At 43.1% G+C, this 14,415-nt stretch overlaps 1 long non-coding RNA gene across 1 annotated transcript; it reads left to right on the top strand.

Annotated features, from left to right (window-relative positions):
* Positions 1-5,295: 5,295 nt before the first annotated feature.
* Positions 5,296-13,859, top strand: LOC131188172 (uncharacterized). Its single transcript, XR_009152730.1, has 3 exons — positions 5,296-6,018; positions 10,421-10,465; positions 11,831-13,859. It is a non-coding gene; the product is annotated as an uncharacterized LOC131188172 (long non-coding RNA).
* Positions 13,860-14,415: the final 556 nt, after the last annotated feature.

The following is a 14,415-nucleotide window of genomic DNA, read 5'->3' as shown; positions in this document are numbered from 1 at the left end:
TTGTTCCTCTGCCCTGGTCCTATTAGATCTCTCAGCGGCTTTCGATATCATCGACCATGGTATCTTGCTGCACCGGTTGGAGGGGTTGGGAGTGGGAGGCACCGTTTATCGGTGGTTCTCCTCCTATCTCTCCGACCGGTCGCAGACGGTGTTGACAGGGGGGCAGAGGTCGTCCGCGAGGCGCCTCACTTGTGGGGTGCCACAGGGGTCGATTCTCTCGCCCCTCCTGTTCAACATCTACATGAAGCCGCTGGGTGAGGTCATCAGTGGTTTTGGGGTGAGTTATCATCTGTATGCTGATGACACTCAGCTGTACTTTTCCACCCCGGACCACCCCAACGAAGCTGTCGAAGTGCTGTCCCGGTGTCTGGAGGCCGTACGGGTCTGGATGGGGAGAAACAGACTCAAGCTCAATCCCTCCAAGACGGAGTGGCTGTGGATGCCGGCACCCCGGTACAGTCAGCTGCAGCCGCAGCTGGCTGTGGGGGGCGAGTTATTGGCCCCAACAGAGAGGGTGCGCAATTTGGGTGTCCTCTTGGATGGGCGGCTGTCGTTTGACGACCATTTGGCGGCCGTCTCCAAGAGGGCCTTCCACCAAATGCGCTTGGTGCGCCAGTTGCGCCCCTTCCTTGACCGGGATGCCTTATGCACGGTCACTCATGCCCTTGTCACTTCCCGCTTGGACTATTGCAATGCTCTCTACATGGGGCTGCCCTTGAAGTGCACCCGGAGGCTGCAGTTAGTCAGAATGCAGCTGCGGGTAATAGTGGGAGCAACTCGTTGCTCCCATGTAACACCAATCCTGCGCAGTTTGCACTGGCTTCCTGTGGTCTTTCGGGTGCGCTTCAAGATTTTGGTTACCACCTTTAAAGCGCTCCATGGCTTAGGACCCGGGTACTTACGGGACCGCCTGCTGTTACCTTATGCCTCCCACCGACCTGCGCTCACACAGAGGGCCTTCTCAGGTGCCGTCCGCCAAGCAATGTTGGTTGGCGGCCCCCAGGGGAAGGGCCTTCTCTGTGGGAGCTCCTACGCTTTGGAATGAACTTCCCCCTGGCTTACGTCAAGTGCCTGATCTTCGGACCTTTCGCTGTGAGCTGAAAACGCACCTATTTATTCAAGCGGGACTGGACTGAAATTTTACTGGGGTTATTTATATTTGAAGATTTAAATTTGTTTTAAAATTTGGGCCACATTATAATATGTTTTTTAACTTTCTCTTAATGTTTATATATTGAATTTTACTTGGCTGTACACCGCCCTGAGTCCTTCGGGAGAAGGGCGGTATAAAAATCGAAATAAATAAATAAATAAATAAATAAATATTTTGGACCTAGAAGTGGCCAATCAGCCGTGAAACTTTTGAGTTGGCTAGGTAGGAATCTCTGACTGGGTTCAAACATTCTGCTAAGCTATATTACTGTGTGGTTTTTCAGATATGGACGGGGTGGGCTACTAGGGGTTCGCAGGGGTTCGGGAGAACCTCTAACTAAGATTCTGTGCAGTTCGAAGAACCCCCAAAACCCACTCCTGGCTGGCCCCGCCCACCTTGCCCCTCCCCTCCCAGGAGTCCCCATGTGGCCTGTTTTGGATGCAGGTAAGTGCAGGTCGCGGGCAGAGGCTCGGGGAGGGTGAAAAACGGGCCTACCGAAAGTTTTTTCACCCTCCTGGAGGCTCAAAGAAAGCCTCTGGAGCCCAGGGAGGGCAACCCCCCCTCCCGGTCCTGGTGCAGGAGGCTGACTAGGCCACGCCCACCATGGCTACGCCCACCCAGCAACTGGGAAGAGAGCCCCTTACTAAAAAATTTTGAAGCCCACCCCTGGGTATGGATTACTGCCTAAATCCAGCTGTCGCAATTTGCAACTATGACTTAATGTAGGTGTGAATAACATTTGGGTGTCAAACAGCCAGCTTTTTGAAGGCCCAAGGAACACGAAGTAAGATGGAGCGAGATCATGAATGTGAGTGGATCTGAACAGGAGGACCTTCAGGGGAAGGATTCTGTATTTTAAATGTGAGACTCCTATTTCTGAGTGTACAACTTTTAATGCATTTCTAACCTCAAAGTGATGCACTTATGTGGTCATTTTCAGTAAATATGATCTGAAGGAACTCCAAGGATTGCAAAATGAAGCTCTCAAGCCAGACAGTGATCTGCTTGGCCTAGCTTGATATGTGAATTTCTCAACAGTAACAGTAACAGAGTTGGAAGGGACCTTGGAAGACATCTAGTCCAACCCCTGCTCACGCAGGAGATCTGTACTAGGGATTTGAACCACCGATCTTTCTGATTGGCAAGCTCAACAGGTCATGCTTGGCAAGGTGTGTGAATTCAGTCAGACTTTCACTCCTCTGCCTACTCTATTTTTATGGCTACTCTCAGGATCAAAACAGGAAGGACTAATTGTGCATGCTATCTATATCCAGAAAGAAAAATGGCATTTTGAAAAGTACTACAAGTCAAATGTAACACTACATCTGTATTGAGAAACAGGTTGCTATTGCCGACAATGTCAAACTATTTAACACCACCAACAATACAGCTATCCTCCAAAAAGACCTGGACTTCTTATCTGAATGGTCTAAAACTTGGCAACTCCAAATCTCAATCAGCAAATGCTCAGTGTTACGTATTGGAAAAAAGAACCTAAACACTAAGTACCAGCTTGATGGACATTACCTTACTGATGACCCCCACCCTGTTAAAGATCTTGGAGTTTTCATATCAAATGATCTAAGTGCCAAAGCCCACTGCAACTACATCGCAAAAAAGGCTTTAAGAGTTGTAAACCTAATCTTGCGTAGCTTCTTCTCCAAAAACACTACACTACTAACCAGAGCATATAAAACATTTGCTAGACCAATTCTTGAATACAGCTCGACTGTTTGGAACCCATACCACATTTCTGACATTAACACTATTGAACGTGTCCAGAAATATTTTACAAGAAGAGTACTCCACTCCTCCGAATACAACAAAATACCTTATGCCACCAGACTTGAAATCCTGGGTTTAGAAAATTTAGAACTATGCCGCCTTCGACATGACCTGAGTTTAACTCATAGAATCATCTATTACAATGTCCTTCCTGTCAAAGACTACTTCAGCTTCAATTGCAACAATACACGAGCACACAATAGATTTAAGCTTAATGTTAACCGCTCCAATCTTGATTGCAGAAAATATGACTTCAGTAACAGAGTTGTTAATGCTTGGAATACACTACCTGACTCTGTGGTCTCTTCCCAAAATCCCAAAAGCTTCAACCAAAAACTATCTACCATTGACCTCACCCCATTCCTAAGAGGTCTGTAAGGGGCGTGCATAAGAGCACAAACATGCCTACCATTCCTGTCCTATTGTTTTCCTTCATTATATCCAATTAATATAGTTATTACATACTCATACTCATATATATGCTTATGTGTTGTATAGTTGTTTCATGCTTATGCTTATATATACTGTGTGACAAAAATAAATAAATAAAAATAAATTAATTAATTTATATCAGCTTTTCATTCCAAAGTAAAAAAGGAGAAGTGAAATCAATATAAAGAAAACGAACACGTTTCATATATTGTTTAAGATAATAGTGGTAATAAACCAGAAAAGAAAAAAAAACCAGCTAAGTAAACCAAGGGACACTTTCCAGTTCCAAAGTGAAAAGAAAATGTGGCCACAATCCCATGAATTCTTTTTTCCTGGAAGTAATTTTACTGGTTTGTGAGATTTCTATGTGTAGAATGGAATCGGGCAGGTAATGCCAGATTGGAGACATAATTAAAATTGTTGAACAAATTCCACTGCATCTTAAGTTTTGCTGAGAAGCTTGTACAGTGGGAACCAGAAATTTCCAGTGAGAGCTTGTTTGGAGTTCAGCTGCCACTTTGCAGGATATTTAAGGGTGCCTAGGGAAGTGAGGCTGCTGGAGTAGGATTGTAAATTGTCTTAAACAGCTACAGCCAAGACTTCAAAAGTGCCAAACATAATTTAAAAGAAATCACCAACCCTGTCCTTCTAGGGAGGAGAAGGCCAAACATATTTCTGGATACACTGAAATTGTATTGGTGAGAAATTTTGGAAGAGAAGAGGGAAGGAAAGGGTAAAACAGCTAGGCTTGCAATTTAAACCCAATCCAGCTGGGGAGAAAAAAAAGAAGTTGTTTTGTTTGCTCATTCTGAGAATTCGGCTGTACTTCGGGAGATGGCTTTGCATATCTGGGACCTCGAAGCAGCTTGTCAGCACCAGCCTAGACCAGTTTCAACAATATGTTGGGCCAAGAGGAGACAGAAATGCCATTGGTCAGAAGGTTGTCTTGCCTTTTTGAATTGCTGCAGCCACAGCTTTTGCTAGGGGAAAAAAATGGGGAAGTGACAGCTGCTTGCTTGTTTTCTTTCCTGCTGGTTTTTTTTTTTTTGTCGCTTCACTGTCTCAAAAGTTATTTTCAAAAACAGTCTTATACTAAATGAAGCTGAAATCAACTCAGTGGTTGAGTGCATATTTTTTATTTATTTATTTATTTATTTGATTTCTATACCTTATACCTTATGATTTCTATATACTTTGCATGTAGAAGCTATGGTTCCTGGCATTTATTTACACTTTGAGGCTCAGTTTATACCAGGGGTCTCCAACCTTAGCAACTTTAAGCCTGGAGGATTTCAACTCCCAGAATGTCCCAGCCAGCTTTGCTAGCTGGGGAATTCTGGGAGTTGAAGTCCTCCAGGCTTAAAGTTGCCAAGGTTGGAGACCCCTGGTTTATACTATTCAACCACATGCCTCCCACCGACCCGTACGCTCCCATAGAGAGGGACTTCTCAGGGTGCCGTCCGCCAAACAATGTCGGCTGGCGGCCCCCAGGGGAAGGGCCTTCTCTGTGGGGGCTCCCACACTCTGGAACGAGCTTCCCCCGGGTTTACGTCAAATACCTGACCTTCGACATTCCGTCGCGAACTGAAGACACATCTTTTATTCGTGGGCTGGCTTAAATTGGATTTTAAAAGTGAAATTTTAGCAATTTTAAATGGGGTTTTAATTGACGGTAATTTTTAACTTCAGGCTAATTTTAAATAAGTTTTTAAATGGTATTTTAACTTGTATATTTGTATTGTTGGTTTTATCTTGCCTGTACACCCCTGAGTCCTTCGGGAGAAGGCGGTATAAAATCAAATAAATAAATAAATAAATAAAAATAAATTAATTAATTTATATCAGCTTTTCATTCCAAAGTAAAAAAGGAGAAGTGAAATCAATATAAAGAAAACGAACACGTTTCATATATTGTTTAAGATAATAGTGGTAATAAACCAGAAAAGAAAAAAAAACCAGCTAAGTAAACCAAGGGACACTTTCCAGTTCCAAAGTGAAAAGAAAATGTGGCCACAATCCCATGAATTCTTTTTTCCTGGAAGTAATTTTACTGGTTTGTGAGATTTCTACGTGTAGAATGGAATCGGGCAGGTAATGCCAGATTGGAGACATAATTAAAATTGTTGAACAAATTCCACTGCATCTTAAGTTTTGCTGAGAAGCTTGTACAGTGGGAACCAGAAATTTCCAGTGAGAGCTTGTTTGGAGTTCAGCTGCCACTTTGCAGGATATTTAAGGGTGCCTAGGGAAGTGAGGCTGCTGGAGTAGGATTGTAAATTGTCTTAAACAGCTACAGCCAAGACTTCAAAAGTGCCAAACATAATTTAAAAGAAATCACCAACCCTGTCCTTCTAGGGAGGAGAAGGCCAAACATATTTCTGGATACACTGAAATTGTATTGGTGAGAAATTTTGGAAGAGAAGAGGGAAGGAAAGGAAAGGGTAAAACAGCTAGGCTTGCAATTTAAACCCAATCCAGCTGGGGAGAAAAAAAAGAAGTTGTTTTGTTTGCTCATTCTGAGAATTCGGCTGTACTTCGGGAGATGGCTTTGCATATCTGGGACCTCGAAGCAGCTTGTCAGCACCAGCCTAGACCAGTTTCAACAATATGTTGGGCCAAGAGGAGACAGAAATGCCATTGGTCAGAAGGTTGTCTTGCCTTTTTGAATTGCTGCAGCCACAGCTTTTGCTAGGGGAAAAAATGGGGAAGTGACAGCTGCTTGCTTGTTTTCTTTCCTGCTGTTTTTTGTTTTTTTTTTGTCGCTTCACTGTCTCAAAAGTTATTTTCAAAAACAGTCTTATACTAAATGAAGCCGAAATCAACTCAGTGGTTGAGTGCATATTTTTTATTTATTTATTTATTTATTTGATTTCTATACCTTATACCTTATGATTTCTATATACTTTGCATGTAGAAGCTATGGTTCCTGGCATTTATTTACACTTTGAGGCTCAGTTTATACCAGGGGTCTCCAACCTTGGCAACTTTAAGCCTGGAGGATTTCAACTCCCAGAATGTCCCAGCCAGCTTTGCTAGCTGGGGAATTCTGGGAGTTGAAGTCCTCCAGGCTTAAAGTTGCCAAGGTTGGAGACCCCTGGTTTATACTATTCAACCACATGCCTCCCACCGACCCGTACGCTCCCATAGAGAGGACTTCTCAGGGTGCCGTCCGCCAAACAATGTCGGCTGGCGGCCCCCAGGGGAAGGGCCTTCTCTGTGGGGGCTCCCACACTCTGGAACGAGCTTCCCCGGGTTTCGTCAAATACCTGACCTTCGACATTCCGTCGCGAACTGAAGACACATCTTTTATTCAATTGGATTTTAAAAGTGAAATTTTAGCAATTTTAAATGGGGTTTTAATTGACGGTAATTTTTAACTTCAGGCTAATTTTAAATAAGTTTTTTAAATGGTATTTTAACTTGTATATTTGTATTGTTGGTTTTATCTTTCAAATAAAATAAAAAATAAAATAAATAAAAATATCCAGTTCATGGTTTTCCCTTGTCTTTATACCCGTTCAGACTGGGAGAAGAGAGACCAAAGGAAAGTCATGCCTAATTAGATCAAAGCCATCTCTGTTCTTTAATAATACAGCTTTTCAGAGTGAACAGCCAGATGCTTTGTCTGAAGCTGCCCTCCCTTCAAAAGCCAGTAACTAGCATACTGCCTCCATAACCGAAGGATCTCTTATCTCCACTTCTTTCTGCCTGTCCAGTGTGATCAAGCAGGAGGGTGGCCTCTATCTATTAAACAATGTCGTCATACACGGCCCAAGAGGCACAGTGCCTCTACTGTGATATCCCCCTCTGAAAATTCATGTGCCCCACCCTCCGGACGATGCTCTGTGAACTACTCAAAATCTGCTTATTTCCCTAAGCCAGGGGTGTCAAACTCAATTTCATTGAGGGCCGCATCAAGGTTGTGTTTGACCTCGGGGTGCCAGAGTGGATGTGGCCAGGGTGGGCATGGCCAGCTTGACGTCACTCATGTCGGGGGCAGCTGTGATGGCCCATGTGCACTGCCAGCAAAAGACGGGCTCCCGAGCTCCATTTCTGGCTGCGACGGCTTTCTGCAACTCTCTGCCGGCAAAAAATGGAGCTCGGGAAGGCTCCCAAGCTCTGTTTTCACTGGCAAAGGCACCACAGGCCACTCCTTTGCTGTTTCCAGGTTGGCCCCGCGGGCCAGGTCTAAACACCCCACGGGCCAGATCCAGCCCACGGGCCTTGAATTTGACACCCCTGTCCTAATCGTTCAGTTAAGCTGGTTGTGGAAGTCCAATTACCTAATGTAGGTTTATTTTAAGATTGGATGTTTGTCTGGTTGGTCGCAGTTTTTCCTATGTGTGTTTTTCCCCTTTTTCTTTTAATTTGTAAGCTACCCAGAGTCATCAAGAAGTCAGGCAACATTGAAATTTAAACAAACAAATACCTAATTATCTTTTTTTTTAATTTGAATTTATATCCCGCCCTTCTCCGAAGACTCAGGGCGGCTTACATTGTGTTAAGCAATAGTCTTCATCCATTTGTATATTATATACAAAGTCAGCTTTTATTGCCCCCAACAATCTGGGTCCTCATTTTACCTACCTTATAAAGGATGGAAGGCTGAGTCAACCTTGGACCTGGTGGGACTTGAACTTGCAGTAATTGCAAGCAGCTGTCTTAATAACAGATTCCTTAGTCTGTTGAGCCACCAGAGGCCCCTATCTGAACTATCATGAATCATTCTTATACTAGGATGTCTCTTTTGAAGATTGTTTTGCTTTGACAAGCAGAAGCATATTGAAATGTTGCCTTCATTAAGCATTGAGAATCGGTACAAGGATAAAATACCACCAATGTGTGTGCCATTATTAGTCTTTGTATATTCAACAACTCTGATGTCACTTCTTCCCTTACATAATTTTAGACTACATGGAGAAGATCAGAGTTTCTCCATTGCTTTTGAGTACTAAGATCAAAGATAGCAATTTCCCCTTGTAGTTGAGATTTCAATCCATTTCTGCTTCGGTTCAAGACTGGACAAAGGTTCAGTGAGCAATGTTTCTGGATTTTGTCGCTGTGCTCTTAACATTGTGCCTACTTACACTTTGTACAGATACATAAAATCATTATTATCTCTACCTCAACAACTTGTTAAGAAAACATATGTTACCCGAGTTCCATTTGAGACCTTTTCTTATACAGTATTTAAAAGCTTTTATCTGGTACTCAAGGATTCCATTTTCATAAATTTGCCTGAATCACAAACATTGGCTGAGATCGTACATAATATAGTTAAGCACAGTATGTGACCTTGCTCACATACTTGTTAATTTTGCTCTATTTAACAAATCATAGTTCAGCAAATTGGCTCAGTGTGAAGTAACTGTCTCTCGGCCATTGTGTTACTGGTTATAATTTTTCATCAGGAAGCCACATAACTTGGAGAAAGCAATATTTATATACCAACATTTTATTGCACAGCAATCCATTTTAGCTTTTACCACACTATTCCTAGTGATTGGCGTCTTTATCGCTCATCACCATAATCCCCAGTCTTTCCAAGAACGTTTCGGTCATCATCTTGATTTTATTCATTCCCTTTACCCATTATCCCCCCTTCTATTTTCCTCAACCATGCCAGATGCATCTGTTTTTTCTAATGCTGTATCCTTTTGCATCACATGACCAAACTCTTGTTGGTTTTTGCTTGCTGATAATCTCAGGGAAGCAGCGATTCTTTTCTGGACTGATTAGTTGGTAGTCACTCAATGATAATCCCAGGAATGTCTCCAGGTTCTTTGATTTTTAGAAGTTTTGAGTTATGATATAAATCTGGGGTCACCAACCTTTCAGACCTCAGGGACCACTAAATTCATAATTTTAAATCCCATGGACCACTAATATGATATCCCTAATGACTGGTGGGTCTGGCTAGGTGGTTATGTGACTGGATGGGCATGGCCAACTCAATGTCACTCATGTCAAGGGGTGCCTTGCCAGCCTCTACTCGCTACTCCTTGCCTGCCTGCCCAGGCTCCTTAGGGCCCCAACAGGAAGCAGTTGTTGGAGCTAAGCAGCTACCACAAGAAAGAGTTGACAAAACAGCTGGCTCATTTCAAAGTGAATCTGACCAAGAAGGAGGCTCAGTAGAAACACCTCACTGAGGACTACGAGCAAAGGCTTTCCAAGCAGAGGGAAGACCTGCTGGAGTGTAAGGCCAGGTACCGGCACCTAGTGCTCAATGGGCTGAATGGTCAGCCAGTTCCAGACCATGATATAGTCCCACTGGAACAAGGCTCTTCGCCACCAGCGGCACTTCCTTCCAGTCTTCACCCAAAGCCCTGCACCAGGAGGCTGATGCAGACCCCAAGTCGGAATTTCTGCCCCCCCTCGGACCTGCACAAAAAGATCCCGAAGGGGGAGGCTCTCCGCAGCAACAAAAGTATTCATTGCACCTATCTGGCCCAAGGGCTGTAGTCTGAGGAGTCCTGATTTAGTGCAATATAGAAAATGCAAATAATTTTTCTGCGGGCCACCAAAATTTTCTCAAGGACCACCAGTGGTCCACGGACCACCAGTTGGTGACCACTGATATAAATGATACCGAATGCATCTTGCTCCATTCAGATTTTCAGCCTGGCTGTGGTTACTGGGGTAATAGGAAACACAAGAGAAGCAGAGGGAGACATTATTGGGGGTAGCCTGGCCTTCCTTCCATTGCTAAAGATAACGAGGGTTCCCCATCTCAGTCTTATTCCAACCTTGCCTAACCTGGTGATCTTCAAATGTGACTTAACTCTCAGCCAGCATGATCAACGGCTGTCATGCGGACTGTGGGCTGAACAAGGATGCCCTCGTTCCTTTGTGCTTCAGGTTAGACAAGAATGTCTTATTCTATTAGAATAGAAATCATTGCGTGTTATCTTTGCTCCATCTTGTATGCCATGATTTCAATCTCGAGTTGAATGTTTCTTCACTTGAAGCTTGTGGGAATTGAACTAGGACCTGCTTTGCATATGGTCTATCACATGTACAGTGACCTTAACATGTTTTTCCCCCTCTCAGGATAGAGAGGAACCTCTCTACATTTTGCAAAGGAGAAAAATGCAGGTGAATATGCTGAAGGCTTTTCTGTACTCAGGGATCAGGTCACTCATTGATGGCAGGGGTGGGTTCTACTTATCTTTACTACCGGTTCGCATCGTGCCCGTGCGTGCATGCGCAGTTTGCTTTTAATGACGTTCAGGTCAGTGAACAGAGCCTCCCGCCAGTCTCACTATCGGTTCTATAGAACCGGTGCGAACTGGGGGCAACTCACCACTGATAGATGAGCCATATCTTATCACTGCAGCAACGTCAGACTTTTTGGAGGGGACTTGGCTTGTGACCAGGGCTCCTGCCAGAGCTACCCATATGGCCTAGCCCACCTTCATGCTGACAGGTTTATTACAGAGATCTGCACACCTCAAAGGCTGAACTGCAGCCTGTCATAGCAAAAGAGATAAGAAAACATTTGTTTCTGGATGAGGAAAAGGCATGAAATGTGGATTGGGGGGGCGGGAAACGGTTTCTCTTCCTGAACAGGGAAGTTTGCATTGTGCTTCTGTTCCTTTTGGGAGCAATCAAGAGGGAATAAAAACAATCACATCCTGGCTTCTTTCAGCTAAGGGATGGAGGCAAAGATACAAGTCTCTTTTTCCTAATCAGGGGCAGCAAGGTTGGCTAAAAGCAAAACCAACAGGTTAAAAAAATATGCCTTTTTGAATTTTATATTTTCCCAGTGAGTACACGTTTCACGTCAGCTATATTCCCGAAGACTGTTCTGTGCTGGGGTTTGTCTCTTGGGAATTCCCAGAGCCTTTGCTCAAATTAGTTGCAGTAATCCTGGAAAGGTCTGGAAACTCCACATTTATCCCACTCTCCATAATGCTAATGTTCCTACCCATCCACTGATTTATGCTTCTGTTTTCCATACTGAAAGCCACCCACATGCAGGCAAAAGGCAGAGTGACTCATCAGCAAAGCACATAGCCAAGAGAGTTAGAACAATTCATTATTATGCCAGTAGTTCTTTCACCACAGCTGGCTTTCACTACATTTTGTGACCAGTCCCCTCCCACTCTCTCCCATTCCTCATATTGTTTCCTGGGGAAATAGCCATTAAACTAATGAAAGCCATGCCTAAGTCCAAAGAAGTCATTGCCTATCTGCTTAGACCTGGAGAAAGGAAAACAGGATGGGGAGGTGGGGTGGATAATAATAAAACATGAGGGGGGAGCAAAGTTGATTAACACACTTGACAGAAGCTCCCATGAATTGACATCCAGAAGGAATGTCAGCTACAAATCTAGATGAGCTATTTTTTGTATATTTAATAAGAAACTAATGTTGAGGCATGAGGGAATTTGTAAGCATACTTTTTTTAATCGCATGAAAGTACAAATTTAACCTAACATTCTGGGTTTGAAATTTCAGCCAAATAATGACAAACAAGAGGAGAGGAGAGGAGAGGAGAGGAGAGGAGAGGAGAGGAGAGGAGAAGAGAAGAGAAGAGAAGAGAAGAGAAGAGAAGAGAAGAGAAGAGAAGAGAAGAGAAGAGAATAATAGAGTTGGAAAGGACTTTGGAAATCTTCTAGTCCAACCCCCTACCTATCTGAACCCTACACCACTTCAGATAAATGGTTATCTAACTTCTTCTTAAAAACTTCCAGTGTTGGAGCATTCACAACTTCTGGAGGCAAGTTCTTTCACTGATTAATCGTTCTAACTGTCAGGAAATTTCTCCTTAGTTCTAAGTTGCTTCTTTCCTTGATTAGTTTCCACCCATTGCTTCTTGTCTTGCCCTTAGGTGCTTTGAAGAATAGCTTTACTTCCTCTTCTTTGTGGCAGCCCTTGAGATATTGGAACATTTCTATGTCATGTCAACCCAAGTCCTTCTTTTCATTAAACTAGACACACCCAGTTCCTGCAACTGTTCTTCATATGTTTTAGCCTCCAGTCCCTTAATCATCTTTGTTGCTCTTCTCTGCACTCTTTCTAGACTCTAGAGTTTAGAATGGATCCTCCAATGCTCTACCTTCCTCTGAGAACAGGAATTCTGGTGTTTCCCAATGAAAAAGTTAAAACATTGCACACTGATTGAAACTCAAATACTGTATATACTCATGAGTATATACTCATGGATAAACCCATGTGTTAGCAACCATTCATTTGGTGATCGTTCAGAGTTACAGTGGCACTGAACGAGGAGACTCATGGCTGGTCCTTGAAATTTCAGCTGTTGCATTTTAAGAACTTGGCAACCGGTTGGTAATTGTGACAGTTGTAAGACCCTGTGGTCATGTGATCCCATGACCTTCACTGCAGGTTTCCGACAAGCAAAGTCAATGGGGAAGCCAGTGGGAGATTGCAAATAGCAATCAGATGACTTTGCACCTAATGTACTGAATGTGCAGGGCTGGTCTAACAACTACAACTGGAATTGCTGCTGTAAGTTTGTATGATGACATAGTGTCGTGCTTTATGACTATCACCTAAGCAATGGAGTTCATTTTAATTATTTATTTATTTATTTATTTGTCACAACAGTATATATATGCATAAGCATGAAATAACTATATGATATAGTTATTGGCGACCTCCCATCAACCAGTGCGCTCCCATAGGGAGGTTCTCCTCAGGGTGCCGTCGGCCAGTTAATGTCGGCTGGCGGCGCCCAGGGGGAGGGCCTCCTCTCTGGGGGCACCAACCCTCTGGAACAAGTTACCACCAGGTATCCGTCAACTCCCTGATCTTCGGACCTTTCGACGCGGGCTGAAAACATTTTTGTTTCACCATGCAGGACTGGCCTAGTGGGGTTTTAATGAGGGGTTTTATTGGTTTTAAGTTATTCAACCAACTCTAAATTTTCCTTTTAAACTGGTCTTAAAAATTGTACTAACTGTCTTTACTTTGACTGTAAACTGCCCTGAGTCCTTTGGGAGAAGGGCAGTATAGAAATTGAAACAATAAATAAATAAATAAAATATAAGCGTATATATAAGCATAAGTATGTAATAACTATAAGAAATTGGATACAATCAAAGGGAACATTAGGACAGGAACGGTAGGCACGTTGGTGCTCTTATGCACGCCCCTTACAGACCTCTTAGGAATGGGGTGAGGTCAATAGTAGATAGTTTTTGGTTAAAGCTTTGGGGATTTTGGGAAGAGACCACAGAGTCTGGTAGTGCATTCCAGGCATTAACAACTCTTACGGAAGTCATATTTTCTGCAATCAAGATTGGAGTGGTTCACATTAAGCCTAAATCTATTTAAATCTAGTTCCTAGCCCTAATTGCTCTTCTTAAGCAAGGACTATCTGTATTTGTGAATAAACCCATCAGTGAATAAGCTGAAATTGGTATTTTTAAGTGCATTTTGGCAGCTAAAATTCTGTTTTTCCACAAATAAATACGGTACCTGTTTTGTTTTTTTAAGTTTCCTGGAGCCTCGAAGACTCACTTTTTACGGGATATTGTCTCAGACTAGGGTCTACTTCAGGGGTGTCCAAAGTTTTTTGAGTGAGGGCCAAATACAGAAAAATAAGCAAAGTCAATGGGGAAGCCAGCAGGAGATTGCCAATGGTGATCACATGACCTTGTGCCTAATGAATTTGCGGGATTTTTCTGACTGCAACTGGAATTGCTGCGCTAGGTTTGTGTAGTCACATGATGTCATGCTTTGTGACTATATCACTTAAGAACAAACTCCCTGGTCCTAATTGCTCTTGTTAACCCAGGAATACCTGTGCTCATGAATAAGCCCATCTGCAGTAGTTGAACAGAAGTAAATCCAGGACTGAACCACTGCATACTTACCTCTAGTTATATGTAGACCAGGAAGAACTATTCATTCAGTTCAGTTGTCCAGCCACCTTTAAATCCATCTGGTAGTGGGACCATGTGTTTCGCATTGTTCCAGTTTATCAAGAAGGAAGATGTGTTCTGCCTTATTAAATGCCTTACTGATTTTGAATGTGATGAAAATGGATTTTTTCCAGAAATTTTTTGTTTCAGAAA

This window comes from Ahaetulla prasina, chromosome 1 (assembly GCF_028640845.1).
Source record: "Ahaetulla prasina isolate Xishuangbanna chromosome 1, ASM2864084v1, whole genome shotgun sequence".
NCBI classification, from domain to species: Eukaryota; Metazoa; Chordata; class Lepidosauria; order Squamata; family Colubridae; genus Ahaetulla; species Ahaetulla prasina.
This window is presented reverse-complemented; position numbering and strand designations above follow the sequence as displayed.